This window comes from Hippocampus zosterae, chromosome 17 (assembly GCF_025434085.1).
Source record: "Hippocampus zosterae strain Florida chromosome 17, ASM2543408v3, whole genome shotgun sequence".
Taxonomy (NCBI): domain Eukaryota; kingdom Metazoa; phylum Chordata; class Actinopteri; order Syngnathiformes; family Syngnathidae; genus Hippocampus; species Hippocampus zosterae.
The window spans coordinates 6,163,528-6,172,075 of record NC_067467.1 but is presented as its reverse complement, the minus strand read 5'-3'; positions in this window follow the sequence as shown (position 1 = coordinate 6,172,075).

Here is an 8,548-nt window from a genome sequence, read left to right as displayed (position 1 = left end):
CTGTTATGAACGCATTGAATAAAAATATATTCGTGAAATATTAAATATTTTTTGAATTTGAAATTCTTTATTCTGGAAATATCTCAACTTTTTTCAAAGAAAAATGTTTTATTGCACAGGAGTGTTATGCACAAAAAAAAGTGGCAATTTTGCAGAATCTGTGTAAATACAATAAAAGGTCAAAGGTGAGTCAGGTGGAGCATCAACCACTACTCTTGGCTATGCTGCAATGTATTTGGTTTGTGCCCAGCCCAAATGTTGCTCCTTGAGCATCTGAATATGACTTGCCGTGTTTGTGTGACATTGCAGTGTCCTTGCCCGCCTGGGTAGTTACACACCCCACCTCCTCCTCTGAGCTACCCTCCTCCATTTTTCCACATTTCTGCCCGCACCTTCCTTGCCTCGCCGTTTTTCAATTCCTCAACCGGCACCATTGTTCCATTGCCCAGCCCCCACCACAACGAGAAAACCCCCCACCCCCCTGCAAACACTCCTCCACGTCCTCCTCCTCCTTCCACCACAGCCGCCGCCACTGCTGTGCAAGCGAAGAACAAAAGCGAGAGTGTCAGACAACACCCACTAGATCTCTTTCACTCCATGGCCCCCGCCTCACTTCCAGATGGGGTTCCCTTTTTTTTTTTTAAACAAGGTTTCTCTCAACCCCAAGAGTCCTCCAAAATGGACCTCTCCACCCCAAGAGCCCACTACTCAGCTGCCCGTCATCCACCTGCTCTGCCGCCACGCGCCCATGGCTTGCCCCCACACCCCGACCCCCAAACCCGGCCCCCACTGTCTCGCTCCACTCAGGACTACTATTAATAAAATCATGAAACCCTTTTTTTTTGTACTAAGGGACTGCTTTCAGGATTTTAAGAGGGCTTTCGAATCAGAAAATAGGCAGAAATGAGGTAAAAGGCTGAATTAAAAAAAAGTTTTGAAGGAGAACTCAAGTAAAAAAAAAGGGAATTGTGGAATATGAATTCAGTGTTAAAGCCATTTTTAACCATCTGAGCAGGCGGCCATTTTGCCCTTGCTGTTGACAGAAAATGACATCACAGTGTCTGCGAACGTCACATGACCAAATTAAAAAAGCAGGTGAGCTGTGATTGGTTGTTACCTGAGCCCTCAGGCACTGAAGAAAAGTAAATCTTTATTCTTGTACTCAAGGCTTTTCTTTGAAAAAGCTAACTATTTTGATGTTTGTTTTTTTAATATTCTTCCGGGGTAAAATATGGAAAGGGTTGTTCTTGCATTAAGACTTGACATTTATAATACAAAGAGTTTTGGCATATTGCTATTCATCTGTTTGTTACCGAGTTAAATTGTTGATAATGGCTGTGAGGAATTGTCTTCGAAGGGACGAATATCATTTATTACCAATTAATAACACACAAAACGTTACGCCCTGCCTCCCACGCCACCAAATGTGAGCAAATCACACTTTATGCTGTGCATGCATTAGACGTATGTGAGACTGTCACTTACTAACCAACATTCATGATAACATTACGTTCAGTGAGCACGGCACGGCTGTATTAGCGTGCTTTAAGTTTTAAATCAGTGCAGATGTGCGCGTATGATGTATTTACGGCTTCTTTACAGTACTCGCTCTGGACATTTTGCAGGCCACCTTGGCTGCAGGAAATGACTAAGGCCCCTGCTTCTCAATCACTTTAGCGCCCCCCCCCCCAGCCCCCACCCGACCCCACCATTGCAACCACCACACCAGCATCTTGTGGTCCCTAAGGGCACGAGCACCCAAATCAATTGAAAGAAAGAAGAGTGCACTGCGGTCCTCCCCCTACATCTGTCAGGGAGGGAACGCAGGAGGGGCCGTGCTCGTGGGCCTAACGGGAGGAACAATATCACTCCATCTGTCACAGCGCGTTTCATCTCAGACGGAATGAAATATAGCTCGCCAATACATCCGCCTCGATATCATCTGCACGTATTAGCTTACTGCAACTCCCAGAAGCAGGACTGTATAGCGAGTGGCGTCTCGTATCATATTACCGTACACCCACCAGCGAGAACTCGCCAACCGCCTTGCAAATCACACTTGGAGCTAAACAGCATAGATTTGATTCTCCCCCACAAGTGGCAATGGCGCCACATGGAAAAAAAAAAGATACATTATATTTACACATAGATATACGTATGCAGGGTGTAATAAAAATGGCTTGAATCGGAAAATTGCTTCTTATTTAAAGGATTTTGTGGAAAATTAATGTTCAGCGGTGTTTTGAAAGAATGTCTTGGGGTTTAAAAAATATGATTTTTTTTTTCCCCCGCCAATGCTATTCGGTGGGCTTCAACTATACATGGATTTGCACAATTTCTGGACCGGCTCGGTCAAATAACTGTGTCAATGGTACTGACATCCATCCATCAATCCAATTAGACCCTACAGCTCTTTACAAAAAAAAGTCATATATGAAAATGGATGTGGATCCAGTAATGTTGTGTGCATGTCCAACATTACGCCTAGCATTTACTTTTTATAGGGACAACCCCCCAGCTAAAATGCAATTGGCTCATAACCAGGATGTTTCAAATATAATACAGTACGCAGTGGGTAGGTGAGACGCTGTGGGAGTCCTTGATTTTGCTCGGCCTAATGATGTACACTCTCACGCATGTGGACATCATCAAATCACAGCAATGAGCCCGACACAGTGTCTGGCGTTTGATTCCTAAACAAACAAGCTAAGCGAAGAAGAGCACAAAATGGCCTGTTTAGGAGTAGGAGGAGGAGAAGGAGAGATCCATCCATATTCCCGAGGGCCATCATGCATCTTTGTGAGCAGCAGGTAGAGCTGCAATCTCAGTCATTCATATTTAATACCACAAGAGTTTCCGGGCTAGACTAATGCGCTATTGATTTCAGTTCTCTTATATGACTTGAAACAAGGAGGAGGGGCCGAATGGATGTGGGCACATGGGGATGGGTCGGGATGGGGGGCGGGCTTGCTGGACTGAAGTGAGTGAGAGCATGAGAGAAGGAAGATGGAGTGCAAGAGCTAAAGTGACAACAAAAAAGGGAAAAAATGATGATATGAATGAATGACATAATATAGACTTATGATATCAAAAAAGGAATATCATGAGTGCCTTGAGACGAGTGACTCGTCTGAAAGCTGAATGGTGGCAGTAAACTCAATTCGACTACATAATATTTTTTTTTAATTCCAAGCTGTTTCTTGACTCTCCTAATTTAAGTTTACTTTCAAAGTAAGATAATACACAGAATTACATGTTGCATTTTGAAAACAACCAAACTGTTGCCTTAGTAACAACCTGTTAGCTTAATGCTAACATGGAAAGGAAAAATACCATCGACATGCTAACGGTTAGCACCCATGCTCAAGGTTTTACAACGCCTTCATCAATGGATATTTGAATACAAATGGTGAAACAACACATGTAGATGGATAATATCAATCTAATTATACGCACGGGCATATATTCTGTTTTCTATGAAAATAGTTGTGTCTTTTGTGAACATGTCTATCATTCAGATTCTTAAAAAAAGGTATACGTTTGCAGTTTGTGCATTTTCGGCACTGTCAAACTGAAATAATGTCCTGTTTTTGAAAATTGGGATGGCGATAATGACTTGAAATTAAATGATTTTAGCCGATTCATCGCTGAATCGGCAAATCAATTGATTCTTAACAAGGTTTTTAGTTGCAATCCTATTCAAGTCCTAATCCTATTTTTCAAAAATTTGTAACCCAGCAGGTCGCAAGTCCTATAAACGGCGACTCAAGATGGACTCTAGTCAGGTTATGTGACTTGAACTCCCCACCTCCAAAAATAAAAATAGTATAGTAATCATAGAAGTAAGTTAAAATCATAAAATGAATGGAAGGAATACTAGTGGAGGAACGCAATGGCTAAACTGTGGCGCAGCTTATCTCGACGATGAAATGTGAAACAAATTTGACGGTACATGACAGCCTTTTGGGTATTTCTGCATTATTGACGCTATCAAAAAGTATTTGCGCAGTTTGTCAAGCTAAAAACAGGCACGGCTAAACGGGAGCTGCCTTTCTGTGTCTTGTCACTTCAGGAATGGCGAAAGGAGAAGGGGAAAGGAAAAAAAAAAACAAAGAGAATCTCTAAGAGCTGTGTGTATCTAAGATCTCTCCCTAGATACCCAATCAGACAGGAGCCAATGAAAGATTCATAAACTCCAGCTTTATATTTAAAAAGCTTTGGAGTAAAAACAGGGTGTCTGAAGAAGCGGGGGTCAGAACAAGTTCACTCCAGCTCCGAGTCATTCACGTGCACGCCGGAGCAGCATCATTCCACAATGATGTACGTCATCGGGACTTTCCTTTCATCCAAGAGGCGGCTTGATTCAAGCAATACCCGCATCCCGCTGCGCATGCAACCAAACTACACACGGACAGAATTAGATGAATTAGGAGGCGCGGCGATGGCCAGTAGCCAACCATAAATCTATAAATAAAAAGATGACAGGAACGTCGACTTCAAGAGACTTCCTCCCACCCAGCCTGTCGACTCCCGACAATAGCCCGAAGACAACGCAAGAGAGACATAAAAGAAAATTTGGAAAGGGAAAGTGCAAGGTGAGCCCACGAGGGAGGCCCGTGCATTAAAGAAACATTTGCCAATCGCGCACATAAAGGTGACGTTGTCAATACAACGTCCCACGTTGATGCTTGGACCTTGAATGCCAGCCGCACTGCTGGTTTTGCTGCCCATAAAGTGCCAAGAGGGACTTGTGGAGATGATCCCCCACATGCACCGTCATCGTGTCGCAAGCACAGTTAAAATCGAAAGACACTGAAGGGAGAACGAGACAAGAATCGTGGCCTGCTGCTTCACGCTAGTCAAATCGCCGCTTCAGTACAGTTCAGTTGTATTTCACTTTGCAGTTCTGTACATTTGCATTTACTCTTGAACTGTTTTCAAGCATTTTAGATGTTTTTTTAAAATGTTATTGTAGAAGTGCAGTGGTGCCTCCAGTTTAATATAAAAAAGTTTAATATGATTCATGACCGTGCTCGTAAGTCAAAAACTCAGATCAAATCAACTTTGCCCATTCCATCCATTGCAGCCATCCCTATTTACTATTTCTCAAACATATGCAATTTTAATGTCATAATATTTTGATTTTAGTCTTGAAAATATGCAACTGTTAAATTTTGCAATTTGGTAACTTTGTTAAAATAAATGCGTTTTTGTTCTGGGATACAGAAAATATTTCTCAAAAATATCTGATTTATTCTCGATATAGTCTTGAAAATAGATAATTTAGGAATCTATTTTATTTTCAGAATATTATTTTTTAATTACAATTATTATTACACTATTTGTTAATTTCGCGATATTCCGACTTTATTAAAAAAATAAAACTCAGATATACAAAATATTTTAACTCAGATATACAAAATATTCCTCGAAATATGTGATTTATTTTCATAATTGTACTCTTGAAAAAGGTTTTTTGTCTACAAAAATGTTCGATTATTTATTTTGCAATTTTATGACAACAAAAATGGGACTTTATAAAACACACCACTGAAATACGTACCACTTATTATCCCCCAAAAAACGATCTTGATAAGTTCTTGTTGGAGTATGACTTGAATTTAGAAAGAAAAACAAACAAAAATTTTAAAAATACATTATTCTTATAATACGACAAATACTTTTGCATTGAGGGTACGCAACTACAGTCTCATAATATTGTGAGTTTAATCTCAATAACATACGATTTCATCCCCGGTATGTTCCGTATTGATAACAGAATGAATATTCCGCATGCGTATGGGAATATTTTTCTGGTTCAAGTCTGCTTTTATCCCTGAGCGTTTCTCGTTAATCCACGAGAAAAAAACAAAAGCTCGTTATCGCACGTGGCAAAAGCAGGCGTCAAACAATAAGACAATAACCGGCTAGAATAACAATCAAGCTTTTTACGCAGCCCCCAAAAAACATCGCTTGATTCCGCGATTCACGAACGTCCAATGGGTACTTGAAACGCCCTCTTTAGCCGCGTGAAGGATTCAGCTGCTGTGCTCTCGAATGAGAGGGGGCCACAATTAAGCCCGTTTATTCACATTAACCGTGAACTGTAAGTGGGCCTGCAGTCGGTGCACCGACTTGGGCGCCTTTTGTGCGACGAGGGCCGCTTTTATGCCGCCAACAAAGACGGAGGGGGGGAAAAAACCCCCACAAGCACCTAATGACAGACGCCCGTCTTCTCTCCTCCGACGTGCACGCAGAGTCACGCGCATGCGCAGTCGCTCCCTTGCTGACAAAGTGACTCAAAAGCTCCAACACACGCAGGCTGAGTTGAGTCATTGCTTAACAGGACTGTGGGGGCGGGGTTAAGACAGACTGACAGCGAGGCTCCATCTCCCATCCTCTTATTAACGAGTGCTTTCCTCATGCAATATTCATCGCCGCTAATATCGCCCCAGCTCCGAGGCCTGCCTGCTACTTATGTAAGGCAATTATGTAAACCACTAGGCCGGCCAGGGCCCGTGTCGGGAAGCAACCGGGAAGGACGGCAACGTCAAGTCGGGAAAGAGCAACCGGGCGGGCGGCAGACGGAACAACGGACACGCAGAGTGGCAAACGAGCTTCGTCGTGTTTTCTGCGTGTTTATGTACACCAAGATCCATAGTGGGCGAGCGGCCAGCGATGTAAACAAGCTCGGTTGCCTTTGTGCAATCCATTGCTCACAGCCAGACATCTGAGGACTCCTCAAGGTCACGTCGGGAGAACTGAGGAGGCCTCGCGGGTCGAGTTCACAACACAAAGTACAGTGGTCGGCAAGCCAAAATATTGAAAGAGCCATATAGGATGAAAAAAAAAACAACCAAAAAATAAATGTCTGGAGCCGCAAAAAAGATAAAAGTCTTGTATAAAACTCACAATGAACGAAACACAACACATGCTGTATGTATGTAGGAGACTGGACTGTCTCAGAATTGTTTGTTATTCATTCCTTTGTTGTGTATTCACAAACGCCCCCATAGAACTTATTTTGTGATTTCCTCGCTTGATTTTATTTTTTTTTTTGGTGCATTATTTTCGCTTTTCTTAGTGTGTCAGTGAAGTGATCGTGAATTTCCGTTTTCCGAAGGCACAAAGACAACATCTATATCTGTATTTTAGCCTACTATCAAAATATTTTTCCATTTTCAAACATTTTTTTATAAAGCTCCAGGGAGCCAGTAGTTGTCACTAAAGAGCTGCAGTTGGCTCTGGAGCCGCATGTTGCCGACCGCCGAACTAGTAGAATGAAGGCGAGTGACGTCTTGGTGAAAAAGTCACGACAAAAATGAAGAAAAAAGAAGAAATGTTGTTAGTTTATCCCTCAAAAAGGTTTCAAAAGGTTTCAAAAGCCTTCAAAAGGTTTTACAGAAATCCTCGTTTGAATTGGGCCAAACAATCCGAAATTTAGATTAGCACCAAACTCATTCAAAACCCACTCAGACTATTTTGCAAAAGTACAAGCAGCAAACAGAGAAAAAAAAATTAGAGGAAAAATAAGAGTCCAATTCCGAGCAGAGTGAAAAGTCCCTGGAAATGTTTACATCAGAAATATTGAAATTCACATCCATTTTCACATGTTGAAAAAAAACGTTTCCATCACAGGGTCTGGCCTTTTTGCCACTTGCTGTGGACTGAAGATGACATCACAAAGCCTGCAGGGCTCAGTTTTGCGAACGTCACATGACTAAGTCCAGAAACAGGTGAGCAATGACAATCGGTACCTGGGCCCCCGATCAACTGTGATGTCATCAGTCAACAGCAAGTGGCAAAATGGCCGCCCCGAGACGGCAAACAAAACGGGTGGATTTTGCTGCTTAACCCGCATTCCACAAAGGCAACATTTGTTTTTGTAACGGAGGTATTGTGCACCTCTATGTTCTCATATGAATTGGCTGAGTGCAATTTTCACTCATTATCCACCGCTGACATATGACAATATTTTCATCTTGAATCCTATAATATTCACAATGAAATGATGGGGAGGGGGGGGGGGGAATCCTGGATCTGCACCAAAAATCAGGAGTGATCCACTGCTATGAAACAGTGCTAATAACATCAACTCCTTGCAGGAAGTTACAAAAAAATTAAATTTACGCACCGGTAGCCGCCCACCCCCGCAGGTCAGAGCCCGATGGGGGTCTGCGCCGAAATAGGTCATTTGTCACACATGATGTCTCGGGGCAGGAGCGTGCATTATAGATGAGCCCAAACAGCATGTCTCAGTGAGCAATCAGTCGGGACCGCGTTGAGAGGTGGGCGGACCTGCGACCGCAACTCCCCGGGAAGGGCCACGTGAAGTAAACACAAAATCACTGCCGGCCACATTTTTGGCCAAGAGCCGTTTCAATCCCAACATTTCGGATGTTGAACGCATTGAGCAAGGGGATGTGATGTGGGGTGGGGAGGTTTCTAATTTGTTATTCCCACGTTTGCACCTGACCCTCCCCGATGGCTCGCCATCTGCCTTGCAACTTTTCCATGCTTTGTTTTTAGCCAGCGTTCACACATGGAC